The sequence below is a fragment of the Papio anubis genome, chromosome 6 (assembly GCF_008728515.1).
Source record: "Papio anubis isolate 15944 chromosome 6, Panubis1.0, whole genome shotgun sequence".
NCBI lineage: Eukaryota > Metazoa > Chordata > Mammalia > Primates > Cercopithecidae > Papio > Papio anubis.
In genome coordinates, this window is record NC_044981.1 from 106,112,232 (window position 1) to 106,138,629 (window position 26,398).

At 38.1% G+C, this 26,398-nt stretch overlaps 1 long non-coding RNA gene across 4 annotated transcripts in view; it reads left to right on the forward strand.

The window, feature by feature from the left end:
* The window catches only part of LOC103883928, a 133,831-nt gene that overhangs the window by 90,855 nt on the left and 16,578 nt on the right, over window positions 1–26,398 (forward strand). The window contains exon 1 of one of the 4 annotated variants that reach the window (XR_002521692.2): window positions 13,425–14,493. The exons of the other annotated variants lie outside the window; for them this stretch is intronic. This is a non-coding gene — a long non-coding RNA (uncharacterized LOC103883928). Of the gene's footprint in view, window positions 1–13,424; window positions 14,494–26,398 lie in introns of those variants that run through there. 4 annotated transcript variants of the gene reach the window in all.

The following is a 26,398-nucleotide window of genomic DNA, read 5'->3' on the forward strand; positions in this document are numbered from 1 at the left end:
AGACTTTAGAGTTCAGTATTTACTTACTGAAATATTAAAGAAAAAAAAAAAGGTTCCCTTGGCATGACTTTTAAGACAAATATTTGATTAATAATAAGTTTTCTTTGTATATCTGAAAAGAATTATGAATTCTCTAATCGTAAGTACCTAGAGAATTTCCCTTATTTCTTTTAAGTTCCATTTTTGTCTTTAAATATTTATTTATCCACTATTTCAACATGTTTGTAGTTGAGGAATGGAGTCAGATTGATCGTGTCATATTATGAAACCTAAAGGTTTATATTTTGTTTGATTAATATATTTAAATTTGAACCAGATTATTACATCCTCAAGGACAGAGATCAGGTTTGATTATTTATGTGTTTTAAATTTTTAGGCACAGGACCTAGCCTGTGTAGAACCCTTTAAAATGTTTCATGAATGGGTGAATTTTGAAATAGACATTTCAAAAATTAAGAAAGGAGATATTTACAGAAATGCCTTCTTTGGTTAACTTCTCTTTGAACTTAAAGTAAATTTCTTTAGCGATGAAAACTGTTAGATCTTTTGCACATTGTATGGCACATGGTAGTGACTCAGTGAATATTTGTTCCACCCCATCTTCATCAGTATGTGCTTTCTAGTTGGCATTCAACCTGTAAATCAGAATTATATCAGATTGCCTTTCTCTTTTTCTATTATCATCTCTCCTGCAGCACTCTTCTTCACCTATCCCACATCAATAAGTAGGAAGAATTCTTTCCACCTGGGCTCAAATGAACCAGAAAGAGTTGGGATTTTGTGTGTGTGTGTGTGTGTGTGTGTGTGTGTGTGTGTTACATTGGAAATAAATAAAATCACTCTCATATATCTTCCTGTTTTCTCCTTCTCATCCCCTATAACACAGCATGCCTTGGGACTGCACCAGCAACTCAGAAAGGGGGCATACCGCCAATCTGGTTCTTCTCAGTATTCCCACTTTAACTTCAATTTACACTTTCATGGGCTCTTGAACTTCTTGTTTCCCAAGCTTTGCTTGAAGGCCTACTTCTGCAAAAATATTTTCATGAATCAATAGAAGACCCAGACCCTAGAAGTTTTCCTGCATTTATAATTTCTTACTCTTAGATTTTGGCAATGTGCTGACAAAGACAGTTTTTGTGTTTTAGTAGCATTTGCTCGAAGCAGGTTGATACTTGATACATATGACCTCTGCCACACTCTAGTTGAGTGACACCTGGGTAGAATGAAGGAATACTGTACTTTGTTTTGGTGGTCCTTATGCTTGATGAATGCAGTCTTTTTTTTTTTTTTTTTTGATTCTGACTTTCACATATGGTTTTATCACATCTTGTGGACTTCATTGTGACTAATGATTTCCTCCGATATTTATATATTTCCCCAGTATAATAGATCTATGTTCACGTACTCACTGACTCCAGTGTCCTCAGATCTGTGCCCAGGAGAGGAGCAGTATTTTGGTATTTCAATGTGTAAGTTCCCTTGGAAGGGGTACAAGAGATACCTAGCCAAAATTAGCTCTCCAGTGAGCCAGATATGTGCTTTCATATACTTGTAGTATATGTCCATTTGAGTTTCCTTTTTGGCAACAAATGTTAACAGTTTTGTATTTCTAGTAAAAATAATTCATTCTTGTTTTAAAAACTAAGAAAGCACAGAACATACAAAGGAAGAAAAAGAAGGAGGCCTTCTAAATTCTAATACTTGGAGATAACAATTAATATTTTGGTATACATTCTTCCAGAATTTTTTTCTTAGCTTAGCATTCACACACTAAAACAGTGTGTGAGTACACACACACACACACACACACACACACACACACACATATACATACGTATTCATAGACTTGTTACATTTACAAAAAATGTGATCATAGTATGCAGTGATTTTAATCTGTTTCTTCCCACTAAGATATTTCATCCACATCTTAATCAATGTGCCTCTGTTTAAGCAATTATTTTACAATTTGGCTCATTTACTATCAAACCCTGTTTTTCTTCTAAGACTTTTCTGCATTCATTATATACTATTTGGTAACACCTCTTTGCTAAGGTTGTTACAAGATGCAGTTTGTAATTGTTTAAATGAAAACCTCTAAAAGGTGTAGAAATATGAAAAGAAGTGAGAAAGAAGGCCAGCATGTAAAAATCAAGAAGGGAGGAAGAGACCATGTGTAGCTTGAGAAGTGGGGTTTGCATCACGTTCTTTGAGAATCATAGGATCTCTGTTCCTTTGGTTCTCAAACAAACAAAATGTTAGCTGATTTAACTCTATATATGTTGCCTCATGAGGCAATAATGTATGCTCCTCATATGAACTACCCCAGTGCTGCAAGTATTGCTGCCAGCACATGCAATGGCTTGAATCTGACCCTGCTGGCCTTGCCACCCTCTTATTTCTTCCCATGAATGCTAAGGGACACTATTTCATTGCTAATTTACATGACTTTCAAATTGTTCAAAATATTTTTTTGATGCTTCAAAGGCTGGAACTCCTTGGCAAGCTATAAATCTTAATGGAAACCAATGTTCTCCTGAAGAGAATGCATCAATGCAACTTCGCTACCTCACTAGAAATAAAATAGAAAATTAGCAGTGAAAGCAATTTGAATGTAGACTTTATGCTGAGGAATAAAGCAAAGGAATAAAATTGCCACAGTATATTTTAGAAGGTCCTGAACACAACAAACTCTTAAAAAGATAATAAAGTTGCTGGAGCAAGAAGCAATGATTTGGACACACACACACACACACACACACACACACACAGATTGGACAGAGAAAGAGCTCAATATTCAATCAATATTCAACAAGAACACAGGGGTAAGGTGGGGGAGTGTCATAATTCTGTTTCACTGAGCATATCATAGGAGGATTCTGAATCTATGTTTCTTAGCAGTAAACTGGAGAAGAGATCTGCCTCTGTTCTCTTTATAGGGAATGGCTTATTCCACAACAATACCAAATGAAGAGCCCTAGAATACCTTGGTGTGCCCTAGAAGGAGCTATATAAATTCACAAAGCAGTAGACACTCTCTTAATTGGCATGCACAAAGCTGACTCATCCAATTAACCAATGCTCTTAACTCTTTCTGTAAAACATACTGACTGAGCCCCTCTGCCGCCCCCACCCAGAGTAGGCTATTCTTCAGTTTACCACCTGCACAGATCTAAAAAGTCTGTTGGGTTTATAGTAGTTAAATTTACTATTTTAATAGTACATCTCAATTAAACTATGTTATATAATGAAACTTAACTGTGAAAAGAGTTTCTATGTCTATGAAACCAAAGTTAAATGTTACGTAAAGCTTCAAAGTTATAAAATATTTCTGTTGTTTTAGATGTGAATAAGATGACTATAAGATATTAGGAAAATTGTGAGCTCACCCCACTACCCATATTGTTCCTCAAGGATACTTACATTCTGTCAACGTTAAAGAAACTGAAATTATAAGTTATAGACATTGCATTATAAGTGTGAGTTATGCAAAAGCAAACAAGCACCATGGCATGAAACTCTAAACACTGATCACCCATCCAAAAGTGAAAATTAACTAATGAAAAGTTTGGTGAATGAATATTTTCAATGAAAACAAGATTTTAAAATCATATATATTTCACATATATATGTAATTTTAGAACTGGTTATCTGATTTAATGAACTATTTTGATTGATGACTACAGTATTCTACAATATTTCATTAAGTTTCCTGTGTGGGTCACCTATGAAACAGACAGGTTTTTCAGAGCATCCCTATAATACTATTTCCATTCCTAAGGCTAAATTCTTAGCTTGATACAGACAGGGATAGTGAGCCCTCAGTTTTGATTCACACTAATATATACATATATAGAGAGGCCCTGCTATACCTGCAGGAGTTGTTTCAACGTTTAAAAATGCCACATCTGCTAGGCATGGTGGCTCACATCTATAATCCTGACACTTTGGGGGATGAGGTAGGCAGATTACTTGAGCCTAGGAGTTTGAGACCAGCCTGCGCAAAGTGACAAAAAAAAAAAAAAAATTGCCGGGCATGGTGGTGCGCATCTGTAGATTCAGCTACTCAGGAGGCTGAGGTGAGAGGATCACTTGAATCAAGGAGGTGGAGGCTGCAGTGAATCTTGATTGCACTACTGCACTCCAACCTGGGCAACGACAAGACTGTCTCAAAAAAAAAAAAAATAAATGACTAAAGGAGAAAAAGGCCATTTCAGAAATGAAGACTAAATTATTCAGAACAAAATAAAATAGTCATGGTTTGAAGAATGATTAGGAACACAGAGGTTAGAACTGAGATAATAAGAAAAAATTTAAACATATTTTAAAAATGGATATAGAAAAAAATGACATAGAGGATAGGCAAAGGAAATGTAACATTTCTGTAACTGCAATTCTCAAAGAAGAAAATGAACACACGGGAACAAAGTAAACATTTAAACTATAATTCATGACACTTTTCTTGAAATAAGATTTAAATGTATACATTAAAAGTGAAAATTGACCCCAAATTGTGAACAGTGACCATTTTCAAGATTTGATTTTGAAAATGAAACAAATATCTTTATAACGGTCAGGCAAAAACAAAGTTCTTCTGTAAGAAAAGTTGTGCTTTGGTTTGAGTGTTGGTCCCCTCCCAAACTCATGTTGAAATTTAATTGCCATTGTAACAATATTAAGTGGTGATACCTTTAAGAGGTGATAAGACCATGAAGACTCTGTCCTCATGAGTGGGTCAATGCTGTTATTAGGGAAGTGGCTTCCTTATTGTGGGAGTAAGTTCCTTAAAAAGGACAAGTTCAGTCCCCTTTTGTCTGTCTTTCTCTTTGCCCTTTCCCTATGTGATACTTTCGGCATGTTATGGTACAGTGAGAACACCCTCTCCAGGTGCTGGTGCATTGATTTTGGGCTTTCCAGCCTCCAGAACTATGATAAATAATTTCTATTCTTTATAAATTACCCAGAGCATGGTGTTCAGGTATAGCTGCACAAACCAGACCAATGTCATAATTGAGCCTCTCAACAGCAATGCCTTATGGCAGAAGCCATGGAACTACCTATGAGATACCCAAGGGTAAAAAATGGATGCACTCAAAACCTTGTATGGAGCTAAGTTGCTCCTCAGTTTTTGATATGGTTTGGCTGTGTCTCCACCCAAACCTCATCTTGAATTGTAGCTCCCATAATCCCCACATGTCATGGGAAGGACCTGGTGGGAGGTAATTGAATCATGAGGGCAGGTTTTTCCTGTGCTATTTCATGATAGTGAATAAGTCTCATGAGATCTGATGGTTTTACAAAGGGCAGTTCCCCTACACACACTCTCTTGTCTGCTACCATGTAAGATGTGCCTTTGCCCCTCCTTTGCCTTCTGCCATGATTGTGAGGCCTCCCTAGCCATGTGGAACTGTGAATCCATTAAGCCTCTTTTTCTTTGTAAATTGCCCAACCTTAGGTATTTCTTTATAGCAGTATGAAAATTGACTAATACAATTATAATGGATACAGACAAATTGTTTTGATTGTATCTTGATGGTAAATTCACTAGAGAATGAGCTTTGGCCAACAAGGAGGACATAGGGAAAGTTGTAGGAAAAAGACTAGTGATGAATATTATATATATTCAACTTTGAAATTCAGATTAAATGAAAGTTATAAATAAACATAACAGAATGATATGTATATTATAGAAGCTCTGAAAATGTAGGAATAATACACCAACAGAAATGGAAGAATGGGAGCTGGGCACAGTGGCTCATACCTGTAATCCCAGCACTTTGGGAGACCAAGGTGGGTGGATCACGAGGTCAAGAAATTGAGACCATCCTGGCCAACATGGTGAAACCCTGTCTCTAGTAAAAGTACAAAAATTAGCTGGGCCTTGTGGCATGCACCTGTAGTCCCAGCTACTCAGGAGGCCGAGGAGGGAGAATCGCTTGAATCCAGGAGGTGGAGGTTGCAGTGAGCCATGATCATGCCACTGCACTCCATCCTGGTGACAGAGCAAGGTTCCGTTTCAAAAAATAAAATAAAAAGAAATGGAAGACTGGGAAGCAAATGTGGAAAGTAGTCTAAGATCATTGCTTGCTACATAAGTAATAGCAATAAGTTATCCTTTAAAGCTGACGAATCAGTTAGTAAAAGTTTTAGCTTATTTATCTATAAAGAACTTAAATTTACAAGAAAAAAAACATTAAAAAGTGGGCAAAGGAAATGAACAGACACTTTTCAAAAGAAGGTGTATATGTGGTCAATAAGCCTATGAAAAAAAGCTCAACGTCACTGATCATTAGAGAAATGCAAATCAAAACCACAATGAGATATTATCTCACACCAGTCAGGATGGCTTTTATTAAAAAGTCAAAAAAATAACAGATACTAGCAAGGTTGTGGAGAAAAAGGAATACTTCTGCACTGTTGGTGGGAGTGTAAATTAGTTCAACCACTGAGGAAAGCAGTGTGGTGATTTCTCAAAGAGCTAAAAACAGAACTACCATTCAACCCAGCAATCCCATTACTGAGTATATACCCAGAAGAATATAAATCATTCTATCATAAACACACTCACATGTATATGCTCATTGCAGCACTATTCACAATAGCAAAGACATGGAATCAACCTAAATGTCCATCAATAGTAGAATGCATAAAGAAAATGTGGTACATATACACCTTGGAATACTATGCAGCCGTAAAAAAGAATGGGATCATGTCCTTTTCAGGAACATGGATGGAGCTGTAGGCCATTATCCTTAGCATACTAATGCAGGAACAGAAAACCAAACACTGTGTGGTCTCACTTACAAGTGGGAGCTAAATGATGAGAACACATAGACACATAGAGGGGAACAATAGGCACTGGGGCATACCTGAGGGAGGAGGGTGGGAGGAGGGAGAGGGTTAGGAAAAATAACAAATAGGTATTAGGCTTAATACTTGGATGATAAAATAATCTGTACAACAAACCCCCATGACATGCAGTTTACCTGTATAAAAAACCTGCATGTGTACCCCTAAACTTAAAAGTAAAAAAAAAGAAAAAGAAAAACATCCATAAATTTAAAAAAAATGTTTAGCTTATTTAATACTACAAAGGCAAATATAAAAAGCAGTAACTGTATTTTTAAAAATTCGGTGATGAAGGAAAAGGAAGAGCTTGCAAACTGTTGTTTATAATAGGAACCAATATATAATGTCTAAAGCAAAGATGGAATTAAAGACATGATATAAAAATTAATATAAAATTAACTCTGAGAACAAAACAGATAGACTTCTAAATATTAGAATAATAACCAAAACTAGCAAACGAAATAGAGCAAAAAAAATCACAGACCACATTGTGAAAATTATGTATACATATACATATATGTGAACATAGTATGAATTAATATTATTACAGACTAGAGACCATACCTATCTGCTGTATGAATAAATACAAATAAACGTACCTGTTAATAGAAATTTCAGGCTGCATTATAAAGTACATGCAACTGTCTATGCTGTATACAAAAGAAACATCTAAAAGTGATTAAGAAAAGCTGAACGAAAGGATGGATAAAGTTATACTAGGAAAATGCAAACAAAAAGAGACAGAAATGGAGGTCACAATCTTAATATTAAACAAGGTGAGATCCAGGCCAAAGAGCATTAATAATGACAGACATGAAACTTTATAATGCTCAAGGCTATAATTCACTCAAGATGCAATATTTACGAACATCTATATAGCAAATTACAGTGGGAACTTTCATGAAACAGAAACCACAGCAGATAGAAGAAACTCACAAATAACTGGAGGCTATGACTAACCTTTCTCAGTACAAGTCGCATCAAGTGGTTTAAAGGAAACACAAAAAAAGCAAGGATAGAGAAGACCTAAGCAACATATTTAGTTACTTCCTCTGGATATATCTCAAATGAACACCCTGGCCCCAACTTTTAAAGAGCCCATAGATACAAATTGATCACATATTAATTATACCACAAAGAAAATTTCAATAAATTCTAATGAAGCAGAAATAGGGCAGCAAAATTATCTGAAAACAGTGTAATGGGATTACAGGTCAATGAGCCACCATGCCTGGCCTTCTTTGCTTCTATGTAACTAAAATGTTATAAGGAAAGATTCCTGGGTCAAAGACAGCACAATGTAAACCAGAGATACCAAGTGTGTGGTAATGATTCTAACATATCACCCGAATGTTGACGCCGTGCAGCTGTCAAATCATTGCTAAGGAGGACAGTTATAGCCTGAGGTATCTAATGTGGAATGATAAATGGTACAACTGAAAATAGGCTAAGGTAGCTAGAGGAGTGTAATAGCTGGAGAAGAGAAGAAGAGGATAAAATGAACATAGTTCCTAAGCATATCGTTTTTGCAGAAAGAAAGCTTGGAGGGACCAAGGAGAAACCAACACAGATGACTTTTTGCAGGGGTAGATGACAGCACAAGGTGAAGGAGGCTGGGGTTTTTCTCACTCTATGCATTTTTAAATGTTTTCATTTTGGGGACATTTTAGTATAGCAAAAAACATTAATCAGTACAAAACAGGAGAAGATAACAGAAATATTTTTCTAACTATTGATGTTGGAAAATAAAGAAGAGGTAGTTAAGAGTTTGATATCATGGCTGCCACTAACCCTTTGGTGGGTGGGCACAGTCGGGAGAGACATCAGCGTGATGAAAGGAACCAAGCTGCTCTCTTGACAAGTTGAGTGGTCTGGCAACAGATGCCGCTGCACTTTGGGCCTCCTGCCAAGAGTGGACTTGTGCTCCTGGTGGGGACAACAGGCTTCTGTCGCCCTCACCTGCCTGTGTTGTTGTGTGTCACAGAGAGAGGGACACGAGGCGGGCTCCTGCTCCTCATTGCTTTTCCTACGGGTTTCTCAGCCTGACAAAGATCAGGTTCCCAGTGGGGATGGAGATGGGGGCTGGGAGTTTGCTGAACATTTATTTCATTATTTGAACGTGCATGGGCAATACATGGATGAAGATATCATCTACATAGATACGTTCACCCACATGCCTTAGGAAGAAGCGTGAATCGTAGACTGGTGGCTTTTCTCTCTTAGAGATTTGAATCTCTTCTTCACATAGTAGGACACAAAATATCAAGGAACTCATAAAGCTCTTGAAAGGGATATTTACACTTAATTGAGAGTCTTAACAGATTTAATCCAAATAGAGTTAAAAAAAAAAAAAAAAAAAAGAAGACGACTTCCCTGAGACTGCAACTATAAATGCCAAGTTTCAATCCAGACCAAATTTTTTACAGCCCTGGCAGGTCTTTACAGAGGTCTTGTCAAAACAGAAACCATCAAGAACAAAACAAAACAAAATCCTACCTGTCTTACTGCCTGTGCCTCTGGGTGTAGAAATGAAGAGAAATGGCAATATTGCACAATTAGAAAATAGAGCTCCTGGGCAGGGTTGGTGTCTCTTCCTGACTCTCCTTCTTTCCTTCCTTCCCTCTGGGAAGACAGGCTTTAGTGAGGCTACAGAAAGAGTAGTCATTTTGTGGACATAAAATACTGGATCAAGGTTTTTAAGGAGAGGTAATTCATATTAAGAAGAAAAAAATATTTATCCTGTGAAATCTTCACTCTGGACCATCTTAATGATATGAATCATTGTTTAGCATCCTTCTGTGGGGAGGGTGAAGTAGAATCACAGAGTATTTGTGGGGGTTAGTGCTGAGTAGAGAGAGAGAGAGATTAGAGATCAAAGGGAACCCCATCATACCGATCTCAGGTAGACTCATCTCTGATGGAAAGTAAAGGACTGGTTTGCACTTTATGCGAGACCTTGCTTGTTTGTTGATGTACTCACAAAACAACTCACGGTGTGGAGACTGTCTTGGTGGAAGACCAAAGGCGTAATTTACATGACAACAGACTCCTCCTCCATTCACTCTACAAGCAGCGGGGAAGCCTTGGTCTCCGGACTGTAACAGCTGTTTTTTTGAGAGAGAAAGAGCAGACTAAATAAGTGTCCATCAAAAGAGTTTGTTTTGGGGTATGGAAAGCAAAAAACAAAACAAAACAAAAAGTACTCCCTAAGTTTTGATAGACTTGTTTGGGAGGTAGATTTGCCATTAAAAGTTTTCTTAAATCCTTTCTAGAATAAAGTATAAAATTGAAGCTTAAAATTCTTAATAGTATTCCTCAGTTTTTCTCACAGTATCTCCTCCAAACAAATGAAGAAAACACATAGAAAACAGAGTGATATGGAAAGGTATTTTAGTTACCGAGGGTACACCATGGAGGGTCGGGGTTAGAGTTCCCTGACTCAACCTGCTCTGTCACTCTTAAAGAATGATGTCTCTCTCTCAATGCTAACAGTACAACTCTTTGTTCTGGTCGCACTTTTTTGGTGTAGAGTCCTTTGGGAAAAGAATTTCCCCTCCTCATGGTGCCTGCTGCTGCTTATCTCTCACCCACCTTTTTCCTCTCTCCAGGCTGGTGTCTGTCCTGAAGTCTAGACGTAGCGTGACAGGTGCCTCAAGCCTGCAGATTTTTACCCAAATATGAGATCGACTTGAGAAATCTCCTCTTACTGTCTCCCCCTGCTAAATGCCTGGTGTCTCTAATATCTGATTCCCTCCTCTTGATTTGTCACCAGCAGTACTCATGTGAAAACCTCACTTGTGTGATGAGAACAAACCTTCGTATCTAGTGTTTTCTCCTCCTGATAGATTCCCTCTCAACTTAGCTGTTTCCCTGTATCCCCGGAGCCTTTGGGGGACATGGATTATCAAAACTCTAACCCTCCTCATGCACTTAAAAAGAAAAAACACAGTAGCTACAAACAAACCAGGGAGATCTGGGAATTAAAAACAAATCGACTGACAAGTGGCGGTTCTGTTGGGATAAAAAAAAAAAAAAAAGGTGGAAAAAAAAGGTTCAGTCTTTTAATTCAACAAGCCCAGCTGAGGTTATTTTGAAAGTCACTGACTGCTCTGGCTGCAAAAGCTGTGTAGACCAAACTAAATTATTATTCCCTTCTTGTTGAGTTTTTTTTTTTTTTTAATTGAAGTTTCTAGAACTCAACTCTCTGATGGTAAAACAGCAGCTACAAATAACGTTCTTTCCTCTTTAGTAAGGTGGTAGCATTCATTATGAGATTATTTTCTTTTTCTAAAGAAACTCTAGCACCTTCATCCTCCAGGAGCAAATGTTAGCATAGCTCAAATGTAGAAATTTCTGAGGGAAGACTCTGAATTTTTTTTCTCTTTGGAATTTCTGTTAATGATGGGGCCAAACACAGTGCTAGCTCAGACCTTATAGAGATAAATGGGCTCTATCGTAGTTGCCTTTTAATTCCCTTTTGAATATGTGAGAAGAATTTATGTCCTTTAATGATTCATATATAAGATATAAAAGCATCCTTTCATTTTTGTTTAGACTTCCTCCCAAATCCACTATCTACATTTCTATCACAGGAATCTTTTAAATCACAAATCAGGCTACTGTCCTTCCCTTATTTATAACCTTCAAAGGCTCCCCATCATCTATAGCAAAGGTTGCAAGGATATTTCATCTTGCATTCTGATGGACTGAAATTGACTCCCTAGGGCGCCATGCTAAAAGGACTTGGGGCGGCATCTGAGTTCTGTGGGAATGCTGTGATCAATTAGCCATGTCTGCCATGGACACGGGAAGGGGGACTGGTGATGGGTTTGTCATGCTTACAGCACATGATGGAATCTTTGCCGAGCCATACATGTCCCTTAGTTTCTTACGAGGGCATATTTGTCTCTAGGTTTTTGCACTGAACTGTTCCTCCACCTGGCTCATTCACTTTCCAACTTATTTCTTCAGTTTGGTTTTATTTGAATTTCAAGATTGAGTGAAGATTCGTCCTCCCTAGAGATTTTTTTTTTTTTCTGTTCTTTAACTGTAGACCAGGTACTATGCTTATGTGCTACCATTGCAGACTGTTGTTGCATCCATCCTTGTCCTTAACCCACTGTATTATAATTACCTATGCAGGTACCTGCTTCCTCTATGAAACATAATGTCTCTGAGGGCAGAAGTATATTTAATTTTCTCATTAATTACCTAGCATAGTGCCCAAGCTCTTAGCCAGCATGTAATAATTTTTTACTGAAAAAAAGTGGATAAGTGAATGAAAAACAGCATATTCCCTAGAAGTGTGAAAAATTAAATAGAGCTTATTGGTCTGTGCATTTTATAAAAATTGTGTAAGCAAATGTAAAATAATTATTAAAAAACAACAAAGAATACTGTTGGATAATTTTGGTAATTTTTTTTTTCATTTGTTGCCATGCATCCATTTCTCACTGCAGGGAAAGAAAAATATATTTTCTCACCCATCAGTAGGTTCATAGCTGAAGAGTCTACAACAAAAGACAGATTAACAAGAGAAAACATGTACATGAATTTATTAAGTTTTATGTACCAGGGGTGCCTTTATAAGAAAATGAAGACCCAAAGAAACAGGTAAACTGTGTATTTCTATGCTTAGTTTTGAAGAGTGGACAGTCATGAAGAAATATGATTGGAAGATGAAAGGATATGATGTAATGGAAATAAACTGGATGAAACTTGGTAAGGCCTGTTTGTTCAGATTTCTCTGTGCCTCTGTGTCTTCAGAGATAAGGATGTTCCTTTCCTCCAAGTGTGGGGAGGGGACCTCTGGAATGAGGGTTTTATAGCCTGCTTTAGGGGAGAAGGGCGAGGAAGTGAGTGTGACCTTCCTTCTACTGTTTCCAGAAATGCTGATGTGCCATATTTAGGGGTATTGTGTCCTGAACCCTGTTAGTATATTGATTTAGGGTTAAATTCATGGTTGTTTTTTCACAACATTCCTAGATTGTTTTGGTGAAAGAAAGCCTGCTATTTTTCGTGCATTTTACTGTTTCACAAAATGACATTCAAATCATTAGCTACATATATATATATGTATATGTGTATGCACACACATATATATGTATAAACAAAAATATAGTTTGTTTTACATACGTAGTAAGTGGAATAAAATCTGAATTTTCAGAGCTCTGTAGTATATTTATTCACTCATCAAATATTTACTGAGCATCTATTATGTTCAATGTGCAGGGAATACAGTGGCAAAAAACAAACACTATACACAGCCTTGTATAGCTGAAAGCCCGACTTGCTCCACTTCGGAATTTTCCCTGTTTGGGTAGGTTAACTAGCTCCCAGTTACCTTGAACTCATCCTATTGAGAAAGAGACTCCAGGCTGGATGTGGTGGCTCTGCCTGTAATCCCAAACTTTGGGAGGCTGAGGCGGGTGGATCATTTGAGGTCAGGAATTCAAGACCAGCCTGGTCAACATAGTGAAATCCCATCTCTACTAGAAATACAAAGTTAGCCGGGCATGGTGGCGTGCACCTATAATCCCAGCTACTTGGGAGGCTAAGGCAGGAGAATCACTTGAAACTGGTTGGTGGTGAGTTTGCAGTGAGCTGAGATCGTGCCACTGCACTCCAGCCTAGGCCACAAGAGCGAAACTCCGTCTCAAAAAAACAAAAAGAGTCCAAGCAAGGTTTCACCCTGAGAGTGAACGCTCACTTCCTCTTCAGAGCTGAAGCAAGCAGAGGGTGCTGGGTATGTAGGAGCATCTGTGGATGCAGATCGGTTAAAATGGATGTTTGAAGGCTCTGGATGACTACACAGCTTGTTGAGACGCACCTGCTCTGGCAGTAACATTAGCAATTATTTAGACCCGTTCTGCTTTTCACGTATAGCTTCTAAATGACTTCAGAGGAAACCACTCCCATGTTTCAGGAGACAGGAATTGATCCCTTGATCTGGGCCAGGAAGAAAGAAAGAGAAAGAGAAGTTTAGAAGTGCCCCAAATTAAGCTAAACCAAATTCTTTAAATTTTAAATTAAATCACCAAGAAAATGAGTTCTAAAGGAAAAGGAAAAGCATAAACTTTTATTTCCTTAAAAAAAAAGTCCTTTGCTTAACAATTGAATCGTTTTCACTGTTTTCCTCATCTGAAAGGCATTTGAGTAATTTTAAAGTTGTAATGACTTAATAAAGGAGATACCTCAGATTGGAGAGAGGTTTCATATTCAGAAATTCTCTTGCCCCAGTTTTGTCTTATCCTGAGTATTTGCTGTAAGAGAGGGGAGTAAATCCTCAACTATAGTTAACTTCTGTTATTTTGTGACAATAATTTCAGTATTTGTACTTTTACCATTCATCTTCTAAATAACTTTGTGAACAAGGTTCTTATGCTCTTTTTAGGGATGAAGAAATGAGGGATCGGGAGGTTGTGCTATTTGCCCAAAGTGGCCCAACCTGAGGAATGGGGTGCTTGCCAGGACTTTAAGCCCTGGGTGCATCCGAGGACCCTGCTGCCCTACAAGGCATGCCCTGGGTCAGCTCCCAGGACCCACTCTGCCCGGTGTCCTTCTCTCCCAGGAATTTCACTGCGGACCAAGAAGGTGATAGAAAATGTGAAAAGTGTAACCTAAGAATGATAGAGCCATGTTCAGGTAAGAGCAAGCAAAGGAAAATAGGAGAGTAGTAGGAGATGAATATAGAAAGATAGGTTGGGTCTACAATTTTTAAGTGCCCCAAATGCTAGGCAAAGGAGATTTCCTTACTTCATTAGGTGAGAAGGAGCCATTAAAGGTTTTTGGACAAGATGAAATAACATAGAAAAATTAATGTAGTGTGTGATGGATTAGATAAAATAACAGATTTAGAGTCAGGGAGAAGAGCTAGGAGAGAAGATGCAATCATCCAAGCAAGAAGTCCTACTTAGTGTGAACTTGGAAAAGAGTACAGTAAACAAGGCTGTGATTTAATATTAAGAAATACATTTTTACTAATCACATCTGAATTCTAGCAATGTGTAAAAGACTAGAGGAAGGAAACAAAGACAGAGTTATTTAAAAAGCTTACAGTAGGATGGTAGGAAATCATCATGGGAGCAATATGTGGAAGTCCTGTAGGTGTTATAGAAAGGCTAGCGAGATGGGAAGGAGGACATTTGGGATGTGTACTGTAACTGAACATGGTTTCCCAAGTAACACTTCAGCCAGGGATAACAAAGGCACAGTCGTCAGGATCTGAGGACGGATGAATCAGACTTTGGTAGAGAAATAAAGCAAAGAACACTGGTGGTGTTCAGCACACATGAATAAGGAAGGTGATGTGCAAATAACAACTAAACGGAGGGAGAACTCTTTAGGGGAAGATGTGTTTGCTTTGTGGAAGAATCCCATTTTAAAGTTCCACCTACTCATCTTGGTAGATATGTCTAATTGCCTGTTAGACACATAAAGTTAGGGTTTTAAGAAGAGTCTAGAGTGACACCATTGATCCAGGACCCACTCTCTCAGAGGTGACTGTGGGAGCCATGGCCATCACCATGGCTACAGAAGCAATGATTGGATTACCGTGTTAGTTTGTATAATAGGATTGACCAAGGAAGAGTCGATCTTGTAAATTTGAGACAGTGGAAATTTGAATCAGGTGAATTTTTTAAAATTGAAGAGGATTCACAACTTAACTTATAAAAAATAGAACTCTACACACCACTTTATTTTGTCTATGAAGCTCCATGACAGAGCATATGGCTGAGAAACCATATAGGATGCTGTAGAATAAAAACTAGTAAAAAGAGGGGAAAAAAAAGATCAGCATAGAGCTTTTTAACCAAATTATAGGAAAATAGTTTGGAAATTGTAAGCTAAAACCTGATCGGGTGGCACACGTTATTTTTCAGGGGTTATACCAAAAGTCATGGTCAGAAATGGAAAAGGGTTAGTCCACAAAGGCCCCCATTTCTAGCAGAGGAGAAGGACTTGAATAGTGGGATGTACTTTACATGGGCATGTTAGACTCTGTTTCCTTGAGAGGTTCAGGAGTATATTTCCACTGTGTAGGAGACAGCATTGCATTTTTGCCTTCATTACACTTTGGTTTATAGGTGAGCTCCTGCCTGCTGGAGTGCCCTACCCAAGTCTGGATTTTATTGATTTGTCTGTTACTGAATCAATTTACTTATTCACTCCATTCACACCTCCTTCCTTCATTCATTTATCCAATGTTCATTGAGCTCCCACAAAGAACTACACATGGTTCCAGGCACCCTGCGGGTACAAATCTGAAAATATTTGTCTTGCTCACAATTTGCTGTGGGAGACAAGTGTGACTACCTCTGCTCACTATAGAAACAATGGAATAAATGCTTTGTAGGAGGAGTACACGTCCAGTCCCATGGGTCCACTAGGACAGTGTATTTGAAGAAGGTTTAGTATAAGAGGTAATATTTTAACTCTGGCTAAAAGGGTAAGTAGGAGTTTGTTAAATTGAGCAGTCAGGTTTAGCCATGAGTAAAACCCTTCAGCTACAGGAAACAGTACATGCAATGAATATGGATGTTTGAAAGGATGTGTATTCAGGAAATGCTGAGTGGTGATCATAGCAGAGTTGTCAGGAGATGAGGCTGAAAAATCAAGCAAGGGTCAAATAAAGCAGGGTCTGTTCTATCATGTGGAATTTAGTCTTCTTTTTATTTAAACTTGAACCCATTGAAAAGAGACCTTGCTAATTCTACTATACTAATTCTAATGGTTCCCACTGATTATTAATTGATAAAAATTAACAGCCAGTAATCTTTGAGTCCATTTTTATCTTTGGTGCTTATAAACCCCCATTGCAATTTGACATGGAAAATAACTTTAAAAGCAACCACCCTGCTACTTGTTAGCACATTACTGTTGGAATCGATTTGAGTCTAGAGTAGTACCAGAAAATGGCTCATAGTGAATCTGGTCTCTGAGCTTCATCTCAATAAGGATAGTATATGCTTACACCTCCCATCTTAAGAAAAAACAGCTACTGCTTTTACTATTTTGGGATATTAAAATACCTATCAATACACTCTTGGCCATGAGTGTGACTTAAATTTTTTTTCCTGAAAAAAAAATTAAGAAATAATATGGATGAAAATCTTAAGAACCGTGAGATTTATTTTGTTTTCATTAATTCCATTAATTATACCCAAGTCTCTTTTTAAGCAATTAAGAAATTACATAGAATGTAATACTTTATTTATGTAAAAATAAAATGCCTTATTGTTCTGCTCAGTACAAAAGGACAGTGATTCCAGGACCCATTGAGGATTTCCAGTCTAAGCTCTGAATCTGTGGTTTGTCATTCAGTTTTTAGACTCTCCACAGAAACATTTCTTTAATGAAAAATATCCTCGGCTAAGAAATATGGAGGAACGCCAGGCACTTAGCTGATCTTTGTAAACTGGCAGGCTTGGGAAAACATCTTCCAGCTGATTTTCAGACATAGAATTAGCAATCAACAAATATTTTCTGAGCACTGCACATACACATTAAGGGTTTCTTTGAAATAAGATGCTAGAAAAATAGGATGTGCTCTTAAGGGCAATGTTGGACCCTGCTTCTTCTTGGAGATGTAACGTACCTATTCCTTCTCTTTCATATAGCCCTGTGAAAGCCTCGTGAACCTTTTGGGGACAAATGGTATAAGTCAAGTGAATACCCCTTTGTGTGTGCTCAAAGAGAAAGACATAATTTAAACTATAGGTCAATATTAAATGTTCCATCATGCATGTGCACATGCTCATATGTTTTTGTGTGCATGTGTGGATATGTGTGTGCATGACCTATTTGGAAACTGAGAATGCATGTAGTTAAAGGTTGTGTTAAAAACAATGTGAATGAATAGCATCAATAAGAGTAAAATACTTAGGATTAAATTTAACCAAGGAGGCTAAAGGTTTGTTCACTGAAAACTGTAAAATATCCATGAAAGAAATGGAAGAAAACAAATAAATGGAAAGATATCTCATGTCCATGGATTGGAAGAATTCATATTGTATAAATGCCACATTACCCAAAGTGATCTATAGAGGCAATGCAATACCATTCAAAATTCCAATGGCATTTTTTATTGAAACATTAAAAACAATCCTAAAACACATATGGAACCACAAAAGAGCTCAAGAGCCAAAGCAATCTTGAATAACAAGAACAAAGCTGGAGGCATCACCCTTCTTGATTTCAAACTATATTACAAAGTTATAGTAATCAACACAGTATGGTACAGTTTTTATTTTTACATAAATAAATCATTACATCCTATATGCTTTCTTAGTTGCTTAAAAATAGGCACATAGACCGATGGATCAAAATAGAGAGCCCAGAAATAAACCCACACATAAATAGTCAATTAATCTTTGACAAAGGTTCCAAGAATACACCATGGAGAAAGGATAGTCTCTAACAAATGGTGTTGGGAAAACTGAATATCTACATGCAAAAGAATGAAATTGGATTCTTATCTTACAGTACACACAAAAATTAACTCAAAATGGATTAAATACTTAAATGTAAGACCTGAAATTGTAAAATTCCTAGAGTAAAACATAGAAAGCTCTTTGACATTGTTCTTGGCAATAATTTTTTTGTATGTGAACACAGAAGCACAGACAAGAAAAGAAAAATAGACAAATGGGATTGAATCATACCAAAAACTCCTGCAAAGCAAAAAACAAACAAACAAAAAAACCAAAAACCATCAACAAAATGAAAATGTAACCTACAAAATGGGAGAAAATATTTGCAAACTATGTATCTGAAAAGGGCTTAATATCCAATATATATAAGAAACTCATACAATTCAATAGCAAAAAAACAAACAATAAACAGCCTCCCCCAATAATCCAGTTTAAAAATAGGCAAAGGACTCGAATAGATATTTTTCAAGAGGAGATATACAAATGAAAAACAGATAAATGAAAAGGTGCTCAATATCACTAATCATCAGGGAAATATAATCAAAATTACAGTGAGATGCTACCTCACACCTGTCAGTATGGCTGTTATCAAAAGTACAAGTGATAACAAAGTTTACCAATATGTGAAAAAAAGAGAACCCTTGTGCACTGTTAGTGGGAATGTAAATTGGTGTAGCTGTCAGAGGCATTTGAACCAGAGCAACTCAATCTTGAATAGAGGCGGGTTAAAATGAATCGGAGACCCACTGAGCTGCATTCCCAGGTTAGGCATTCTAAGTCACAGGAGGTTAGCACAAGAGGTTAGGAGGTTAGCACAAGATACAGGTAACAAAGACCTTGCTGATAAAAGAGGTTATGGTAAAGAGGCCAGTCAAAACCAAGATGGCCATGGAAGTGACCTCTGACTGTCCTCACTTCTCATTGTACACTAGTTATAATGCATTAGCATTCTAAAATGCACTCCCACTAACACCATGACAGTTTACAAATGCCAGGGCAACATCAGAAAGTTACCCTATATGATCTAAAATGGGAAGGGACCCTCAGTTTCAGGAATTGCTCACCTCTTCCCTGGAAAACTCATGAGTAATCTATCCTTTGTTTAATATATAATCAAAAAATAACCATAAAAATAGCCAACCAGCAGCCCTCGGGGCTGTTCTGCCTGTGGAGTAGCTATTCTAACTTTCTTAATAAACTTGCTTTCACTTTACTGTATGGACTTACTCTGAATTCTTTCTTGGGTGAGATCCAAGAATCCTCTCTTGGGGTCTGGATCAGGATCTTTTCTGGTAACACAGTCATTAAGGAAGATGGTATAGAGAGTCCTTAGAAACTCAAAAATAGAACTACCACTACTGGGTATATATCCAAAGGAATGTATTAGCATGCTAAAAGACACTCCCACCAGCACCATCACAGCATCTTGAAGAGATGGTTGCACTCTGATGTTTTTAGAAGAATTATTCACAGTAGCCAAGATATAGAAACAACCTAAGTGTCTATAGATGGATGACTACATTAAGAAAATAAGATATATATACATATATATGAATATATATGTGTATATATATACAAACACACGCATATATACACACCATATTTTCTTTATGTGTATATTTACACACACAGTGAAATATTATTCTGCCATAAAAACAAAGCCAATCCTGCCATTTACAACAATACAGATGAACCTGGAGGAGATTATGCTAAGTGAAATAAGCCAGATACAGAAAGATAAATACCGTATGATCTCATTTATGTGTGGAATCTAAAAAAGTCAAACTCATAGAACCAGAGTAGACCAGTGATTGCCAGAGGTTGGGACGTGGGAAAATTGGGAGATGTTGGCCAAAGAATATAAGCTTGTGTTACTGGACCCCACCACTTAACCATCGTTAGCCTTTGGATCGGGGGTTTCCTCAGTATTGTCCCTTCCTTGGTTTCCAGAAAGATGTTACTGGAAAGGGGTTTGGATCCAGACTCCAAGAAATGGTTCTTGGATCTCAAACAAGAAAGAATTCAAAGCTAATTCATAAAGTGAAAGCAAGCTTATTAAGAAAGTAAAAGAATAAGAGAACGACTACTCTGTATGCAGGGCAGCAGGATGGGCCATTAGTTGTCCATTTTTATGGCTATTTCTTCTTGTTTATATGCTAGACAAGGGGTGGATTATTCATGCCTCCCATTTTTAGACCATATAGGGTAACTTCCTGACGTTGCCATGGCATTTGTAAACTGTCACGGGGAGGGGGGTGCGGAGAGTAGCAATGAGGACGACCAACAGTCACTCTCATCGCCATGTTAGTTTTGGTGGGGTTTAGCTGGCTTCTTTCCTGCATGCTGTTTTATCAGCAAGGTCTTCATGACCCATATCTTGTGCCGACCTCCTGTCTCATCCTGTGACTTAGAGTGCAGGACTTCATCTTATTTTACTCAGCCCTAGTCAAGATGGAGTTGCTCTGGTTCAAACGCCTCTGACACTTTTAGTTACAGGTTTAATAAATTCTGGGGTTCCAATGCACAGCATTGTGACTACAGCTGATGATACTGTATTGTATGCTTGAAATTTGCTAACAGTAGATCTTAAATGTTCTCACTACACACAGAAAGAATGGCAGCTACTGAGGTGATGGATGTGTTAATGAGCCTGATTGTGGTAATCATTTCACAATGTATATATACATTAAACCATCATGTTGTACATCTTAAATATATAGAATTTTGGTGAGGCGCGATGGCTCACCCCTGTAGTCCCAGCACTTTGGGAGGCCGAGGCGGGTGGATCACCTGAAGTTGGAAGTTCAAGACCAAACCTGGCCAACATGGTGAAACTCTGTCTCTACTAAAAATACAAAAAAAAAAAAAAAAAAAAAAAAAAAAATTTAGCCGGGCGTGGTGGTGGACACCTGTAATCCCAGCTACTCAGGAGGCTGAGGCAGGAGAATCACTTGAACTCAGGAGGAAGAGGTTTCAGTGAGTCAAGATCGTGCCAATGCACTCCAGCCTGGGTGACAAGAGCAAAACTCCGTCTCAAAAACAAAAACAACAACAAACAAAAAAATAACCAACAAATTTTAATTTGTCAGTTATATCTCAATAAAGCTGAAAAACAATGTGAGTGGTTACTCTTTTTTAAATATTTCTTTGCAGTAGTAGACTTTATCCTTCCTTCCCTTGCTCTGCCATTTAAATACTGTTCAGTGTGTGGAAAGAAATGAAAAATCCTGATTAGCCGATAGTATCATGAGAAGTTATTGAGCACAGTGCTCTTATATGACACTGGAACTCAAGTCTTTGTCATGCATAGCTGAATCAGTTTTCTTTAAAACTGCAGTGGATGTGGGTCTAATTCACTACCACAAATATGTTAGGCTTTGCTCTTCAAAAGAAACCCAGAAATACTTGTCTTTGCAATCCAGCCACAGACACTATTAGTTGTGGGAATCAGAGGTATATGATTTTTGGATGGACAGATTTTGCTACAGGCGTGTTTAGATTTAATGTAGGGGATGATTTCTTTTGATTTGTGTTATTTGGGATACAGAACTGATACGCTTCTTTTTCTTTCATTGAGAACTGATAGAAAGATGGGTTATAATCTTTGTAGAGTGAAAAGGAAATGAGTATTGTGGACCCAAAGTGTATACTTGGAAGTTACAAACAAGCATGAACTGACTTATTAAACTTTCCCTTCCGAGGGTGAAGGCTTCATGGTGTGTGTGTGCGCACGTGTGTGTGCGTGCACACGCGTGTCTAAGCTCTGCCAGGAAAATCCCTTGAGAACAGCCTCTGCTTCCTTTTGTGCGGAGCGTGGTCACACCCAGTGGCCAGTTAGGCTAATCGCACGTGTATATTCCCCGGGGATACCTGAGAAAGAGCAGCCGGCCTCAGTCACTTCCTCCGGTGGATGCCAGAGGCCAATTTGGATAATAGCAGAGCTACCTTGTTCCTTTCCTTTGTTCCAAAATGTGGTGCCTGGGTAGGAAAAAGCCCCACACCATTCATGATGTTAACAATAGCAGCATTAACAGTCATTGGACTCCCACCGAGTGTGTTATTCTTTAAATTAGGACCCGTAAATATAATGAGATGGATTTTTGCAGGAACAAGGGCAGGCTGAAACAAAGAGGTATTGCTTTTTATTCTTATTTCCTTTTATTTTTGCATAATTTAAACATTTTGAACCTTAACTGTTCTTTTCATTTTACTTTTGAGTTGGGGAGGGTGATACCATGTTAATGTTAGAAAGAAAAAGGACCATCTTTTCAGAATGCAAATAGAGGCAGAAACTCTATTTATGAAAATTTAAAGAACTGTATGAAACAACCCCAAAACATAGCATCCTCAATTAGCATCACAATGACACTTTTCTTTCTTGTGTGCTTGATTTTTAAAATTCTCTTAATAGACACTGTGAAGGTCCCTTGCTTTACTCAGGGGCGGGCATGACTCATGGATAGAAGCATTGAAGTTGTGTTTGTGACTTGTGCCTCTGCCGTAGGCTGATCATAAAGTAGAATTTGTGTCCATAGGAGGCTTCTTACCCACCCAGTGAAAATTTAGCCCATTTCTCTTTGGGAGAGAGCCTGTTATGGTCTTGTTTTCCTGGACTGTAGATACATTTTTCACACTTTATGAGTTTGCTTTTCCAGAACCTTATAGGGGACCATGTTGTTGCACCAGCTCTGATATTCATGCCACTGAAAACCTAAATCAAGCTTTACTGTTCTAATTGAATAGCCCCCTGGACAGCCAGTCCATGGTGCCTTCACCCTTGTCTGCAGTTCAATCATTTGGCATGTTTCAGAAGAATAAGGACTTTAATCATCCAAACAAATTGAAGCCAAGAGACCAGGGTCTGAGTTCTGGTCTCTTGGTCTAAGGAGTAGTTGACCTTGGTTTGGAAATTACTTGGCTCCAACCAGAGTGACTCAGTCTCCTTCTGTCAAATCAGGAGGTTGTACTAGAAGATATCTAACATTTCTTCTAGCTCCTTGAGAAGGTAATTTTAATCAGAACCTCTTTTCCTCTCTTAGCTCATTTCCACAACCCATTGTTTTCTTCTCAAAGATACTCATTTCTTAATTAAAGATAGCTATTTATAATGAGTCCTGCAGTCTCTGGGCTAGTGCTTGATTTCTCCTCTTCATTTCTGTGCTTCCCATAAATCCTGTAGCCATGATCTACTGCCAAATATCCAATGTGTAGGTGGTGATGTGTGTTCTTATTTTATTAAAGTAGAACTCTTGTTTTTCTTCCACCGTACAGATCGTTTCCCACTTGATGCTCATATGAGGAAGAAACGTAATGTTTTACAATGAAAAACAAAACTTGCATTCATGGTTTGTGTCATTTGCTCCTCCTTCTCTACCTGGCCTGTACCAGCTCTTGCCCACATGAACTTCCCTCTTCTGAAGAGTTATCATGGTCCCAAGTGACTGAACAATAATGAGTGAAACATTCTTACCAGCAAGGTGGTTAAGGGAATTACATGGAAAGTTACATGACATTCTTGTTCAATGACCTCACTTTCAGTTGTTTCTTTAAATGGGTAGGATATTTCCCTGCCAGAGGTGTAACTGCCCAATGGGTTCACTTTGCCTACTGCCTAGATAGAGTCAATTTATCAAGACGGGAAAATTACAATAGAAAAAGAGTAATTCACACAAAGCCAGCTGTGCAGGAGACTGGAGTTTTATTATTATTCAAATCAGTCTCCTTGAGAATTCAGGGATCGGAGTTTTTAGGATAATTTGGTGGGTAGGGTGTTCTGATTGGTTGAGTTGGAGACGAAATCATAGGGAGTCAAAGCTGTCCTCTTTTGCTGAGTCAGTTTCTGGGTGGGGGGCCATAAGACCAGATGCGCCAGTTTATTGATCTGAGTGGTGCCAGCCGATCCATGGAGTACAGGGTCTGCAAAATATCTCAAGTACTTATTTAGGTTTTACAATAGTGATGCTATCCCCAGGAGCAATTTGGGGAGGTTTAGAATCTTGCAGCCTTCAGCTGCATTACTCCTAACCTATAATTTCAAATCTTGTGACTAAGAGGGTTTGTTTTGGGAAAGGGCTGTGATCATCGTTGTTTCAAAGCTAGGTACCTCCCATAGTTAGTTCAGCCTATGCTCAGGAATGAACAAAGACAGCTTGGAGGTTAGAAGCAAGATGGAGTTGGTTAGGTCAGATCTCTTTCATTGTCTCAGTTATAATTTTGCAATGGTGGTTTCAATCAGACTTTGACATCCTGCTTCTATGGTCATAGTAGAAAAACAATAAAGCAAATCTGATATGCCAGTAAGAATGCAGTTGCCAGTATGGCCACACTGAGTGTACCTTCACCAGCTGCAGTATCACACACTATAGCCAGCTTTCAGGATTTTAACAAAACAAAGCCCTCACTCCAAATCAAAACTTAAAGGCTCAGTGCTTAAAGATGGAAGTTTGAGTCAATAGATAACAAATGCCAAGAGTGACCAGAACCCTCAAGTGAAAAGGCAGTACCCTTGACCAGTAGTTCTCCCATGTTAGCCTCCTGGTCATCACCTTGAGGGCATTTGATAAATCAGAGGCTAGAATGCACCCCACAGCTTCTGATTCTGTCAGTCATGGGCACCGCTGGAGAAATTGAATTTTTAACCCATTCCCAGATGGTGCTGATGCTGCTGTTTTTGAGATCACCCTTTGAGAACCATTGTTCTAGAGTATGAGAAACAAGAACTATAGACACACGAAGAAGACACTTCAGTTCAGCTAAAATGATTGCCTTACTGATGCTGCTAGAAAGTTGACATTACTCCTCGGTGAGTGGTCCTGGAGACTGATAGCAAAACCACTTGCCATTGTACATGTGTGTGCATAAAATGTGTAGCTCTCATTTTAGAATGGGGAGGGGCGAGGGGGATCATTCCTTATCAACAAGTTAGGGCCAGAGAAACTGCTGTCCACCTGCCTGGGATGAGTTTTGGTTCTGCCACTGACTAACTTTGTGATGTGGGGCAGATAATTTCAAGACTCTGTGAATCACTTAACTCACTTATAAAATGGAAATAACAATAAGAGCACCTACTTCATAAGGTCTTTGTATTAAATGGGCTAATATTTTTCAAGTCCTCAGATCAATACTGGGTACTCAAAACATGTAATACAAATGGAAAATGCCTGATGACAAGAACACTTTATTGCTATGTAAAATATTTGGGTTCTGCCACCAAGGGTGGGCCAAATCAGATAAACATCATAGAGAATTTTATTTTAACAAAGCTGATGATGGTCTGATTGTGTTGCATGGTATGACATAACACTATGCTTTTTCCTACTTCTCAGAGAATGCCTTGTGATTTTTAACACTTATGTTCTCCCCTGCTGGAGGGCTTGTGTCTTGAGCTCTTGTTCCTATTTCCTTGACTAAAGACGACATCTTGTTCGTGCTCACTTTATTGGCTTTTATATATATATCTATATCATTGTTCTTGTAACATAGACATGAGGGACGAGAATTATGGGAAACACAAAGAAGATATATCTCTACAAAAAGTGTCTTATCTTCCATCATTCTGTCTAGCAATCATCCGTCTAAATCAATCAGTCAATCTATCTATCTCTATATCTATCTAATCTATTGAATCTATCAATCAATCAATCAAATGATCTAATCTATCTATAATCTATCATCTATCTAATCTATGTCTATCTAGCTACTACCTACCATCTACCTATGTCTATCAATCATCTATCTAGCTATCATCTACCTACCCATCTATCTACCTATCTGTTAGAGTAGGCAAATAGCTAGACATGAGTAGAAGTGGGGAGCCTCTGAGAAAAGGGAGGTCTGGAAAGTCTTACACCCCAGAGACTATCCAAAACATGCATACTGGATATGAGCAGACAGGAGGAGAAATACCTATGCAGAAAGCAACGCCCCTTAAGATGCCCAGTCATCTCTCACTCTACAGTTAACATGTCAGAATGTTCCTAGGCACATGCTGATAAGGAAGGAGAAGCACAAAAGGGGACATTCCTAAGAAATATGCAGGCACAGTAAGTACAGATTTGACTGCTATACAACCTTTCTGGGATGGCGTTAACAAGGAACGCAGCTGTTAGGTAGAACGT